Below are 13462 nucleotides of genomic sequence, written 5' to 3' on the forward strand. Positions count from 1 at the left end.
TTCTAGTTTTTACAACCCAAATGTCCATTGACAGATGACTGGATTAGGAAGATGTGGTATATACACACAATGGAATATTACTTGGCCATAAAAAAGAACGAAACAATGCCATTTGCAGCAACATGGATGGAACTAGAGATTCTCATACTGAGTGATGTAAGTCAGAAAGAGAAAGACAAATACCATATGATATCACATATCTGGAATCTAATATATGGCACAAATAAAGCTTTCCACAGAAAAGAAAATCATGGACTTGCAGAATAGACTTGTGGTTGCCAAGGGGGAGCCTGGAGTTAATAGATTCAAACTATTGCCTTTGGAGTGGATTGGCAATGAGATCCTGCTGTATAGCGCTGGGAACTATGTCTAGTCTCTTATGATGGTGCATGATAATGTGTGCAAATAGTATGTGTACATGTATGTGTAACTGGGTCACCATGCTACACAGTAGAAAAAATAATTGTATTTGGGAAATAACTATTAAAAAATAATAAAGTAATTTTGAATACAAAAAACAAAACAAAACAAAAAACTTCTAGTTTTTAAAACAAATTAAATTTGGGTGCCTGGGATAGTGTTCATGCAGAAAGAATGGTTAAGGAAGATCTTGGCAGCTGAGATCTAAATGGAAGAGGCCAGGGATTGAGCCATGTAAGCCAGGTACGCAGTGGGCAAAAAGAACACAGAGAAGCATCCAAGGGACAAAATCAAAGACAGGGCCAGTGGAGTTGAGGACTCAGGGGAGAAAAGGCACAAAGAAAAGCCTGATCATGGTCATGGTGCATCTAGGTTTTCCTCTAAATGCAGAAGAAGAAGTTGAAGAGTTTTGAGCAGGTCTTGGACAGGAGAATAACAAGCTCTGACCTAGGTTCCCCAGACACTGGTCATGGCAAACTGAATGAATTTGGGGAATGGCAAGAATGGAAGTCAGGAGCCCATCAGGAAGTTTATGCAGTGGTCCAGGAAAGACAGAATGATGACTTGGAGTAGGGTGGTAACAGAAGAGACAGAAAGAAATTAAGAATTTCAGGATGTTTGAAATAAAGGAAAGGCAAAGAAAAATAACTGATAACTCTAGTTCAACGGCCAAAAGAAAAAAGTTGGCTTTAGTAGACACAACATTTCCCTGTATTAGCAAAAGGCATCCAACAAGGTAAGCTATTATTTTATATTAAGAAAATATCAGAATATCACACACCCTCCATTTATAAATAAAGAACAAAGGTCCAGAGAGGTGAAGTAGCTTTTTTAAGCCTCCAAAGAGCTGGCTGTCACCTGCATTTCCTGTCTCCTATTTTCCAGTCCAGGGACTTTTCCATTATCTAGCACCTCCTCTTCTGATTCAGCTCAGTACCTTATTCAATATCTTGCATGGCTTTCTTTGGAAGTGAATTTTATTATATAATTTATCTTTTACCTGCATTTTTTCTGCACCTACTAAATATGAGTGAAGTAATGGAGCCTATTAGAAAGAGAGTATTTAATATTAGGGCTGTAGCTTAAAAGCTGAGTGTTGGTGGACATATTTAGTCCATTAGTCCTAAACTTTTATTTTAACAGAACAAAAAGCAAAAAAAAAGAAACTTGAAATTAGTATTTCCTTCACGTGTTTTCACAGACAATTTAACTTCATCCTGATTTCCCCAAACCAGAGTTTTCTTTCTCTCTCTCTTTCTTTCTTTCTTTAAAAAATATCAAATAGCCTCAGTTCACTTGGTTCTATAAATGGATAATCTAGTGGAATTTCTGTGTTACTGAAGAACATTCTAAGTATTAGTGCATTGCTGATGCCACTGACTAGCCATCAAATGTAATAAGCAATGGCACAGGCTCTTGGCACAATAATGTAGAGACCAGAATTGAGAGTACAGGGAAGGGCACCTGATAGGTCCATATTCAAACCTTGCTTTTAACACTTAATATCACAGGACAAAGTTCTTAACATCTCAAAACATCAGTTTCCCCATCTGTAAAATGGGGATAATAATATTTGTCCTGATGGCACTACTGTGAAGATTAAATAAGGTATGGAAGTAAGGAAGTAAAGAAGTAAAGAAGGTATAGAAGTATGTCTAGCATCATTCCCAGATCTGAATGCAAGAATCCGCTAAGTCTGCATTCAGCTCTGAGTATCAGAAGATCTAAGAAGCTTGTCTAAGTTAGGGGTTTATTTGTCTTACACAAGAAGAAATCCGAGGAGTTCCCATCGTGGCTAAGCAGTAACGAACTTGGGGACTTGGATTTAATCCCTGGCCTCATTTAGTGGGTTAAGGATCTGTCATTGCCATGAGCTGTAGTGTAGGTTGCAAATGAGGCTCAGATCCAGCATTGTTGTGGCTGTGGCTGTGCCCAGTGGCAGCTCCAGCTCCAGTTCGTCCCCTGGTCTGGGAACTTCCATATGCCCTGCGTATGCCCCCCCCCCAAAAAAAAAGAAAAGAAAAGAAAAAAGAAAAGAAAAATAAATCTAATGGTGGGCTCCTTAAGAGCTCATGAGTATCATCCAGGTATCAAGCTCCTTTGATTTTTCTGCTTTAATACCCCTGGTTGTGGCTTTTGCCTTTGTGATTACAAGATGGAAGCTATGCTTTATATTTAATCATGTTTTTTATTTTCTATATTTTATATGTTTTGACATCCTAAAATCTTGCTGGCCAGGGAGGATCTGCCCCTCTGAAGGCTAGCCAATTCTTAGAAATAGCAAAGGGCTTCTCTTGGAGCACATCTTTCATATGTAAACCAAACCATCCTGAGTCCACAGTCCCATCCATCTGCTTATCTAATTCTCACACACCAAGCTAATATTTCCCCTGACCTAAAATAACCCAGGGTGAGATGCCAGGCTATTAGAGACTACCTACACTTTAGGAACCACCTACAGTATTCTTACTGGCCAATCCTTATCTGTTTATCCTGCCCTGCCTTGCCTTTCCCAAGGAAAGCCCAATAAAGACTCTGATCTTGACTTTTCTCCTCATTCCTGTATTCTGCCTCTTGACCAACCTGGTGCTTCCCCAGGTGGCCCTTCATGGAGTGTGCCTTTCTCTCAGGAAATGCAAGTAATAAATTCTTCTTTCAATGACATGGACCTCTCTGTACCATCACTCAATCACTTCCACAAATTAAAACCCTGCAGTTACAAATTCTAGAACTGCTTTCTAGGTGGAAAGATGGGGTAATAACAAAGGATATATTCTCCTCCTTAAGTTCTTCTCTTTTAATTCAGGAAGGGAATGAATTTGGGAAGGGAAGTCCTCTGCAGGGCCCATCGCTCAGAACTCATTAGCCAGAGCTGAGTCATGTGGCTGCAGAAAGGAGTTTTGAAAGTCTTATTGTCCTTCAAAGCTCTACGAATTTTTCAAAAAGGAGGAGGGGAGAATGAATATTGGGTAGGCTCTTTGTACTGTCTGATGAATAGAAACAGTATCATCAACAAATAGTATTTGCAAAGGATTGAACTTTTCCACAAGATTGGTTTTCTTTAGATTCACAATCAGTTTTGGTATAGGCTTCTGAATAAGGCGCTATAAATCAACAGATAATAATTGAGCTTCTATGAACTAGACAAGCTATAAGGTCCTATATTTGCTAAAAATTCAAACATTTTGCACCATTTCAAAAATCCTTATATCACTACAATTAAGATAGAAATGAGTATTTCACATAAAATCAACTTATTTCATATTTCAACAAATGCCTTCAATGTTGAGCAAATAAGGAAAAAAGTATTTTTATTAAGACAATAAATTGAGCATGACTCTGTGTGTGTGTATACATATATATATAAAGATACACACAGTGACAATTATAAATTGTATTGAAAAACACCAACATAGAAATTCCTATTCCTCCTTAATCTCTTCTGATAGATCAAGCCATAAGCCCTCTTTTTTAAAGCAAAGAACTGAACTCAAAAAAGATCTTACCTTATAGTACCTTAGTGGAAGTTTTGAATGTCATTTATTTTGCCTCTAATCAGAACACAGGTGCTAGAAGAGAATAAGAAAATGGGATTTACATATAGCCAAGACCATGGAAGAGGTGAAGCCAACAGGTTACACACAGTGATTTGAGGAAATGTAATGTAAGAACATGACAGAACATTCTAGAAAGTGATTTCATAGATCATAGTGCCCAAAAAACTCATGTAACTGATGAAGACACAGGTGGTCAGAGAGTTAAGGCACCTGTTATTGGTGAAAGAAACACATCTACTGACTCTGGATGAAAGGCTCTTTCTATAGTTTCTCATACCTGCCAAAGCTCCAGTCACAATGAAAGAATACAAAGAAGAGGAAACAAAAGAAGCTGCGCATCCCTTAATTATACATGTTAGTAATGGTCCTTTCCTGTTTTTAGCAAATAAGTTAGCACTGTATACTTTCAAAGAGAAGTCACAGGAATGATCTTTTAGGCGTTCCAGTCCACCATTTTCTCCCAGACACTACTGGAAGTATATACATAATGTTACCTTAGGATTAGTTGACTTCTCATACAAATATTTATATAGAATCAAATCTTCATAAATTGAATTATAATTGACATACAGTATTATATCATTTTTAGGTGTACAACAGTGATTCGAAATTTTAACACATTATGAAATAATCACAATAAGTCTAGTTATCACTCGCCACCATACAAAGTTGTTACAATATTATTGACCACATTTCCTATGTTGTACATTATACCACTGTGACTTATTTTACAATTGGAAGTTTGTCCCTCTTGATCCCCTTCACTTACTTCACCTGTTCCCCCACCCCCTCCCCTCCTGTGACCACCAGTTTTGCATTTATGAGTCTGTTTCTCTTCTATTTTGTCCATTTGTTTTTCATTTTTATGTTTTAATTTTTTTAACTTTTTAAAATTGTTATTTCCCCAATACAATTTTTTTTTCTACTGTACAGCATGGTGACCCAGTCACACATACATGTACACATACTATTTTCAACATTTCACCTATAAGTGAATTCATATGGTATTTGTTTTATTCTCTATGGTTTATTTCACTTAGCATAATATCCTCTAGGCACGTCCATGTTGTCACAAATGGCAAAATCTCATTATTTTTTATGGCTGAGTAATAGTCCAGGATACCACATCTTCTTTATCCATTCCTCTATCAATACACAATTCAGTTGCTGCCATATCTTGGTTATTGTAAACCATGCTGCAGTGAACACAGGGGTACATATATCTTTTCAAATTAGTATTTTCATTTTCTCTGGGTAAATACCCAGAAGTGGAATTGCTGGATCATGTGACAGTTCTATTTTTAATTTTTTGAGGAACCTCTATATGGTTTTCCACAGTGGCTGCAGCAATTTACATTCCCATCAACAGTGCACAAGGGTTTCCTTTTCTCCACATCCTTGCCAACACTTGCTATTTCTTGCCTTTTTGATCATGGCCATCTGACAGGTGTGGGGTGGTATCTCACTGTGGTTCTGATTTGCATTTCCCTGATGGTTAAGCAATGTTGAACTAATCATGTACCTTTTGGCTACCTGTATGTCTTCTTTGGAAATGTGTTTCTTCAGGTCTTCTGTCCATTTTCTAAATCAGATTGCTTGGCTTTTTTGACATTTAGTTTAAAAGTTTTTAAAATACATTTTGGATTTCAGCCCCTTATCAGATACATTGCAATCTTGAGATATAATCAAATCCTAAAGAAAAATGCCCTCACCCCTCTTTGGGCACTGATATTCAATTTTAAAGTGTACAAAGCCTGACATTGGGACAGAACCTTAGAAAAGCATCTCTCTTAGAAGGGTGGCCCAGAGAAAGAAAAAGGCACCAAGATCCATGAGAAGAGGAGGATGGAAGGGAAGTGTGTTCTTGTCAAGGACATCCATCCAGAAGGAACAGTAAGTGATCCAGGAGAGCTTGAAGATGAGACCTAATAAGATACTACTGTTTTTTTTTTGTTTTGTCTTGTTTTTTTGTTTTGTTTTTTGTTTTGTTTTGTTTTGTTTTGTTTTGGCTGCCTGGTGACATATGGAGTTCTGGGGCCAGGGATCGATCTGAGCTGTAGTTGCAACCTAAGCCGTAGCTGTGGCAGTGCCGGATCCTTAATCCACTGTGCCTGGCCAGGGATGCAACCTGCACCCAAGCTCTCCCACGATGCTGCCGATCCCATTGCACAACAACCAGAACTCCTATTACCGGATTTTTAAAAGGAGGACCTTGAAGTTTCTAGAGAGATGGAGGTCACGTCAGATGACAGAAGGATGAGAAAAGACTATGAGGTGAGAAGTGGAGGGATCTGAGGTGCATATGCGGAGGGATTTCCTTAGCAAGGACTCCAGGAACTCCTCTGAAGGTGTATTTTACAGATTGGTATTTTACATGTCTCAATCTGCAAAGGATTGAGAAAAAAAGAAAAGAAAAGAAAAAAACACCGTTGGGTCTTCCTAGTTTGAGATGCATCCATCCTAGAGAACATCAGCCACTTTGCCGGCTCGATGTCCCCCCTCCTCTCTTTAGAGCCTCTCCCTCTGTTACCACCTGCAGTGCTGGGCTCTCAATCAAGGGACCCTCTCCTCCTTTTGGCAAAAGGAGGGCACCTCATCCAAGGGAGGTCTCTCAGACTGCTCCTGTCTTGGGAGGACCTGTCTGAGGAGTGTTTCCTAGGGAAGGAGATGGTGAAGCTAATCTTTTCATGAGTTCCATTCATCTTACACACAATTGAACTGAGGCTAAGGGCGTGAGTAAGCAGAGGTAGGTCACTTGAATCCAGGCTGTCTGTCTCTTTCCACTAATTGCCTTGCTTCTTTTAGATGCTAGCATCTTTAGGAAATGGTATCTCTATGATGGAACTTCAAGAGAAAATTCAACAGTATATTAATCTTCCTATTTCAACTAGAGGAAGTGATGCCTAAGTCATCAAACAACACTTCAGTGGGAAGATAGAGTCATTTCTGTCCCTCATCTCTAACAAATAGATGTTTTCTGCCGTATGGGGTGTGCCAGTTTCAAATTTCATCATAGATTCCTCATTGAATATGATGAGCCCAAGGACAAGGAGTCAGTGAGGATCAATTGGTCCATCAATTTCTACAAGGATCTTAAGTTGTTTTGTTTGGACCAATAGGCCTGGGTCAGAGCAGTATAAGAGTTCTCAGTGGATACCAAGTGCTCTAAGATAGACTGGCTCTACCTGGGTATTCCTGAGAGCACAATACTCTCCGAGGGAAGAGACAGTAAATGGGAATGGCATTTTGGCGCTAAAGAAAATCAATGCTTTGGGAGTTTTTTTTTTTTTAAAAATCAAGGAGTGTTGTCATCACCTTTGACTACAGCATGTGGATAAAGAATGTCACCTACCACATCAGTAAACAAAGGTTGTATGGATAAGCAATGAGATCCTGCTGTATAGCACTGGGAACTGTATCTAGTCACTTATGATAGAGCATGATAATGTGAGAAAAAGAATGTATATATGTATGTGTGACTGGGTCACCTTATTGTACAGAAGAAAATTGACAGAAAACTGTAAACCAGGTATAATGGAAAAAATAAAAATCATTAAAAAAGGGGGGGGGTGTTGTGGCATCAAGCTATCAACCACTGCAGCTGCCCCCAGCTATGCACCCTGAGGGGATTTGGGATGGAGCAAAGCAGGATATTGGCACCAAGGTGCCTATCAAAGAAATGAGTTCAATGAACTCGGAGTCTTGCATCTTCCCATATAGAAAAGGACTAAATTCCTTAACTTTGAGATGTGTGTTTTTCTTTAATTAAGAATAATCTTTTGGTGCTCCTACAGACAGCCTTGGTTTTTTGTATGGTTTTGTTTTTGAAAAGCTCCTCTAGGGAGTTCCCATCGTGGTGCAGGGGAAATGAATCTGACTAGGAACCATGAGGTTGCGGGTTTGATCCCTGGCCTCCCTCAGTGGGTTAAGGATCTGGCATTGCCATGAGCTTTGGTATAGGTCACAGATGTGGCTTGGATCTGGCATTGCTGTGGCTCTGGAGTAGACTGGCAGCAACAGCTCTGATGAGACCCCTAGCCTGGGAACCTCCATATGCCATGGGTGTGGCCCTAAAAAGACAAAAAAAAAAAAAAAAAAAAAAGCTCCTCTACACCCTGGTCCTCCCTCACCTCCTTGGCGCCATCCCTCAGAGGCTCTTTCCTGGGTTTAAGTCCTCAGAATGGCTGCTGAATAAAACATAATTCTCAACTTGTAGGTTGCGCATTTGTGGTTTTTGTTTGTTTTTTTCAGTTGATGAGTGTCTAAGGAAACCTTGCAAACTCAGAATAATGCGGAGTGGGCCAGGTTGGCTGAAGGGGAGCACAGTTTCAGACGTCTTCCAGGCAGGTTTAATACTTGTTAAGCAGGAGGGTAGACAACCTGGCGGATCATTTATGTGGACAAGGCCTTAACCAGTGGTTGAGAACATGGGCAAAGTTTAGTTTGAGGGCAATGGGACTGGTCATGGTGGAGTAGATTATTAAGTCTCTTGCCATCAGAGGAGGTGTGCTGGGGTGGAGGGAGGGGGCATCTACATTTAAATAAGAATGAAGAGAGCAAAGCCAGGATTTGAGGAGGATAAATTACATACTGTCTCTTGCCAAGGCCTACTCTGTAGACATCTATGTCTTAGAGGTTCTCCAAGAAGCCACTAATGGAGAAGATGAACCTTCTCCTTTCCTACACAGAGACTCGGTAGGCCTGAGACTTGCAGGCTAACCGTTTTCAATTTTTATAACACCCTGGGCCTGAGGCCTATAGGAATGGACACTGAGACTCTTACAAAGTCTCATTACACCAAGAGTTCTAGAAATTCAAAGCATTATCAACATACAGTTAAGTGAAAGACGTTCTCCATTTGATTGCGGCAGAGAGTCTTAATGGGAGAAGAAGATGTTACCTCCATCTACGGAAAAGGACCCATCCACTTGCAGCCAACCTAATCTCATACTGTTCAGACACCAGTTTGAGGCTAAATTCAACTCGATATAAAACAAGGTGAAGAATATTATGCAAACTTTATAATTTCACCTTTTGCTCTATGTTCACAGAGAAGTGAAAGGAATTTTACTAAAAATATCAATGCTTTTGGTTGGTTCTTTCTGTAACTGGGTGTGATTTTTGTATTCTTCTATACTTTAATTTTTTATAAATCATAAATAACAAAGTACTTAACACCTAACTACTATTTCTAAGTGCCAGTTAAGAACCTGATGACTTTTAACATCTGAGCTTTAAAGAGTTCTTTCAGCCTTAAAGCTGTTTTAAAAGTGAAAGAAAAACTTAAAAAGACAGTTTTAAATATAACTCTTTAGAAAGATATATGTATATATTTTGCATAAAATGTTAAACATAAAGACATTTTAGCAATTTAACAAAATAATGCATGACTTTATAAAATCAGACTTTATAGATTACAGCTGCTGGCTTGAACAGCAGTTAAATGTCACTTCAATTTATTGCTTTTACTGAAAGATGCAGTGAAAACTTAGAAAGCAGAAACAGCATAAAATATAAAATGTAGTATCCTATGCTTATTATTCTCCCTGTTCTGTCCTCCTGAAAGTAAGAGGTTTAAGCTCTAACGCCCACTGTGATTTTGTAAGGTTGGGGCCCATAATCCTATAGGACTGGTGTCCTCATAAGAGGACGAGGAGACAGACAGTGCCCTTAGGAACAAGCTCCCTCCTTTGCACCCTCTCCCCTTCCCTCCCTCTATGCATAGAACAAAGGCCACACAAGGATACACTGAGAAGGCACTGTCTATGAGCCCAGGACAAAGGCCTCCCCAGAGACCAACCCTGCTGGCATCTTGATCTTGGCCCACCAGCCTCTAGAATTAATGAAAGAAGAGATTTCTGCAGATAAAGTGCCTCTGGTATTTTGCAATAGCAGCCCTAGATGACTAATGCACTCCCAATTTTATATTCAGTTCTGCAGTGAACAGAAGCCTACAGGAGATTATGTCTAGCTTTACCTGTAGTTTTAGATTTTACTTTTCTTTAAAAACCATAGAATGTTGAAGCTGAAAAGAAATAAGAATCACTTAGCCCAAATCACACCATTTCTGAATTTTTATCCTTGGCTTCCAAGGGGTGTATTTAAAATAAAATTTGACCTTTATGTAGAACATGTCTGATGACAAAAGAGAAACACCCCTGTTGGCTAACACCTTTCAGTATAAGGATAACACACACACACATTTTGAAACCTTAGCTCCTTTTATAACATAACTAATTTTAAGGCAACTCAGACCATTGGATATCATGTAGGACTTACATCTGAATTAAAGAGTGAAAGAGTAATGTGATTCATCATCTCTCTAAACCTGGCAAGACAGGGTGGTCAGAAAGTAGTTGCTCTGTATTACCAGTAGAATTGAGGTGGGGGAAAAAGCAGAGCCATGGGTTACAAACTTTCACTTCTCTTTTTATCCAGAAACACTATTATTTTCTACCTTTTTATTCATCATGGAGGCAGAGAGCTATTTATGGATTGATATATGCATTTGTGGGTAAGCTTAGAAGACTATGGTCTATAATTCTATGGACCCTATGGAAACAGAGTGGGAGGAATGCAAAGGAGCAGGAGGCTGTCATGTTCACCCTGGGTCTGCCATTAATTTTTTTGTCCTTCGTCCTCGATCTATGTTAGCCTGAATTCCAGGCAAACTAGCCGTTTAGAAACAGGATCAAATGACCCTTCCTATAAAATAACTCATAGTAAAGTGTTTTTCTTTTCAGTTATAAGGTAATAAAGCTTATTTAATAAATCAAACAATACCATGTTACAGAAGGGGAAAAAAAGAATGATTTTGTCTTCCCCCATTCTCACTTTCAAATTCAATCCTTCGAATGTTAACAGTTTGAAATTTATCATTCCATGTATTTTCTCGTTTCATTCAACCCTGCCATTTCCTTTACTATTATCCTGCCATTTACATTATTATGAATATGTTCTTCTCACTAAACAACATGGCAGAAATTACTCCTCCGTCCCTATGGATCTAACACATACTTTGTAAAAGCTGATGACTCCACCTCGGCATGGATGTGCCATCATTTGCTCAGTCCTTTCACTGTTTGTGGGATTAGGATCATTTCCTTTTTTCTACCAAAAACAGTTTAACAATAGCAGTCCTTGTGTCTCTGTACATGTATGTTAATTTTTGTAGTTATATATTTCTAAAACTAAAATTTATAGGTCCTAGAGTCATCACGTTTATTTTAGTAAATAATGCTAGTTAATTGGCAAAAAGATTTAGCAATTTTGCTTCCCACTTTCCTCACTGTAATTGGATATTATCTCTGTCTATCTATATTGATCAATCAATAAGTCTGATTTTTTTGGCAAGAAAAACAGTGTTCTCAGCAGTATCTCTTTATTATCTGCTGGTTCTCAGGGGCAGTTTGTACCAAGGGCAGACTAGAAACAACCTTTGGTCAATATTCTAATGCTGTGTCATAAAAGGGAAATGACCCTTGGAAAAATATATTTTAGAAAAGCAACATAATTATTCAGAGATAGGATTTTTAAAGGCCTGTGTTTTATTAAGTGAAAATGAGGAGGCACAGTGGGTTAAGAATCCTACTAAAGGAGTTCCTATTTGGCTCAGGGGTAATGAGTCCAACTAGTATCCATGAGGACATGGGTTCAATCCCTGGCCTGTCTCAGTGGATTAAGGATCTGGCGTTGCTGTGAGCTGAGGTGTAGGTCACAGATGTGGCTCTGCTCTGGCATTGCTGGGGTTGTGGTGTAGGCCTCTGTGGTGTAGGCCACAGCTCTGATTCTACCCCTAGCTTGGGAACCTCCATATGCCCTGAGTGCGACCTTAAAAAGACCAAAAAAAAAAAAAAAAAAAAAAAATCCTACTGCAGTGGCTTAGGTTGCTGTGGAGGTGCAGGTTTGATACAGCATCCCAGTGTTGCTGCAGTTGCAGCACAGGTCGCAGCTGTGGCTCAGATTCAATCCACTTCCTGGCCTGGGAACTTTCAAATGCTCTGGGTGCAGCTATTTAAAAAAATGAGTAAATGCTCCTTTCAGTACATGTAAAAACACATTCTAATTTAAAAGTCATGGCTATTACTTTCCCCATAAAAATTGTAACTTAAAAAATAAATGTCTAACCCAACAAACGGTTTCCTGCACTCTTGAAAAGTTCAAAAAAAAAAAAAAATCTGTAACAAAGGTAAAGGTCCAGTCTTGAGTTCCTTAATTTTATAAACAATATCATAGCTTTAAAATGCTGATCTTCAGCCAGACATGGCTGGGTTCAGATGCCTGGAAATGTTAATCATCTTTTTTTTCAGGTAACCTTTTAGCAGTCCCAACTCAGGGGGCTTAACAATAATAGTCTTTAAATCTCTGTCTGTCTCTCTTTTGTGCTCTCTCTGAGGTTGAGTCACAATATCAATGTGAAAGCCAGGAAGAAGTATTTTGTATTTTTGGTCAAAACAGTTTTACAGAGTATGATTAAATTATAGTGTTCATAGGGTTTCAAGAATCCAATTTTAAAGGGGAAAATGTACCTTATAAAGGATATTTTTTTGCCTGCTTTCATCAGGAATCAGAGAAGTACCTTAAAGGACCACTGGCAAATCTGCCATCCAAGATATCTTCTTGGTAATGAGATAGCCAAACTCATGAATTACACTTTGGAATCAATGAGATGGTCGAGAGTTAGTAAAGATATCCGTTTAAAACACCTAAGGCAATATGTTTTTAAAAAATTAAAATAAATAATAATAAAGGCATATTTTCCTCCATGCCTAGAATTTGCTTGTTTGGAAAATAAAGTTCTTTCTTTGTTTTCCATTTTTTTTTGTTTTCCATTTTTTCTTCAAGACTCAGGAAATTTCCATGCCATGTCTTCAGCAGTAGCTAATCTGGTTCTGGAAAGTTTTTTTGGGGGTGAAGGGACTGCACCTGTGGCATTGGAAGTTCCCAGGCTAGGGGTTGAATTGGAGAAGCAGCTGCTGGCCTACACCACAGCCATAGCAACACCAGATCCGAGCTGTGTCTGTGACCTATACCACAGCTCATGGCAACTCGGCACCCTTTAATCCACTGAGTGAGGCCAGGGATCAAGCCTGCATCCTCATGGATACTAGTCGGGTTCTTAACCCACTGAGCCACTATAGGAACTCCATGGTTCTGGGAAGTCACCTGATTTAGTGCCTTGGTATTCTCATCCACAGCCTAAAGTTAAAATCATCGACTTACCTCAGAGGAGTGATAAAAACACCTGCAACCTGCACCTTGTTAAAAAGAGAAAGAAAAATACTACAGAGAAATGATAATGTGGCTGTTTAAATGACGAGAATGTGATTTTTTTGAAAAAAAAAAAATTCTACTCTTCCCATTGTCATGCTGTCTACAATTTATCATCCATTTGGTGTATGCAAGGAACACAAGGGAAATTTATTTATTTATCTATTTATATTCTGCTTTATTAAGCTCTGATTTTTTTAAAGTATAGTTGATTC

General features: G+C 38.8%; 1 protein-coding gene across 11 annotated transcripts in view; it reads right to left on the reverse strand.

Annotated features, from left to right (window-relative positions):
• Positions 1 to 13462, reverse strand: part of CHRM3 (cholinergic receptor muscarinic 3) — a 542465-nt gene that overhangs the window by 304880 nt on the left and 224123 nt on the right. For 9 of the 11 annotated variants that reach the window (XR_014825490.1, XM_084992554.1, XM_084992555.1 and 6 more), the window contains one exon: positions 3927 to 3989. The exons of the other annotated variants lie outside the window; for them this stretch is intronic. The gene's annotated coding sequence lies outside the window, so the exon portion shown is untranslated. The remainder of the gene's footprint in view (positions 1 to 3926; positions 3990 to 13462) is intronic. 11 annotated transcript variants of the gene reach the window in all.

The sequence above is a fragment of the Sus scrofa genome, chromosome 14 (genome assembly GCF_054392235.1).
Source record: "Sus scrofa isolate SSC_HxYL_T2T_F1_AM1 chromosome 14, Sscrofa_HxYL_maternal_Yorkshire_Landrace_v2.0, whole genome shotgun sequence".
Lineage (NCBI taxonomy): Eukaryota > Metazoa > Chordata > Mammalia > Artiodactyla > Suidae > Sus > Sus scrofa.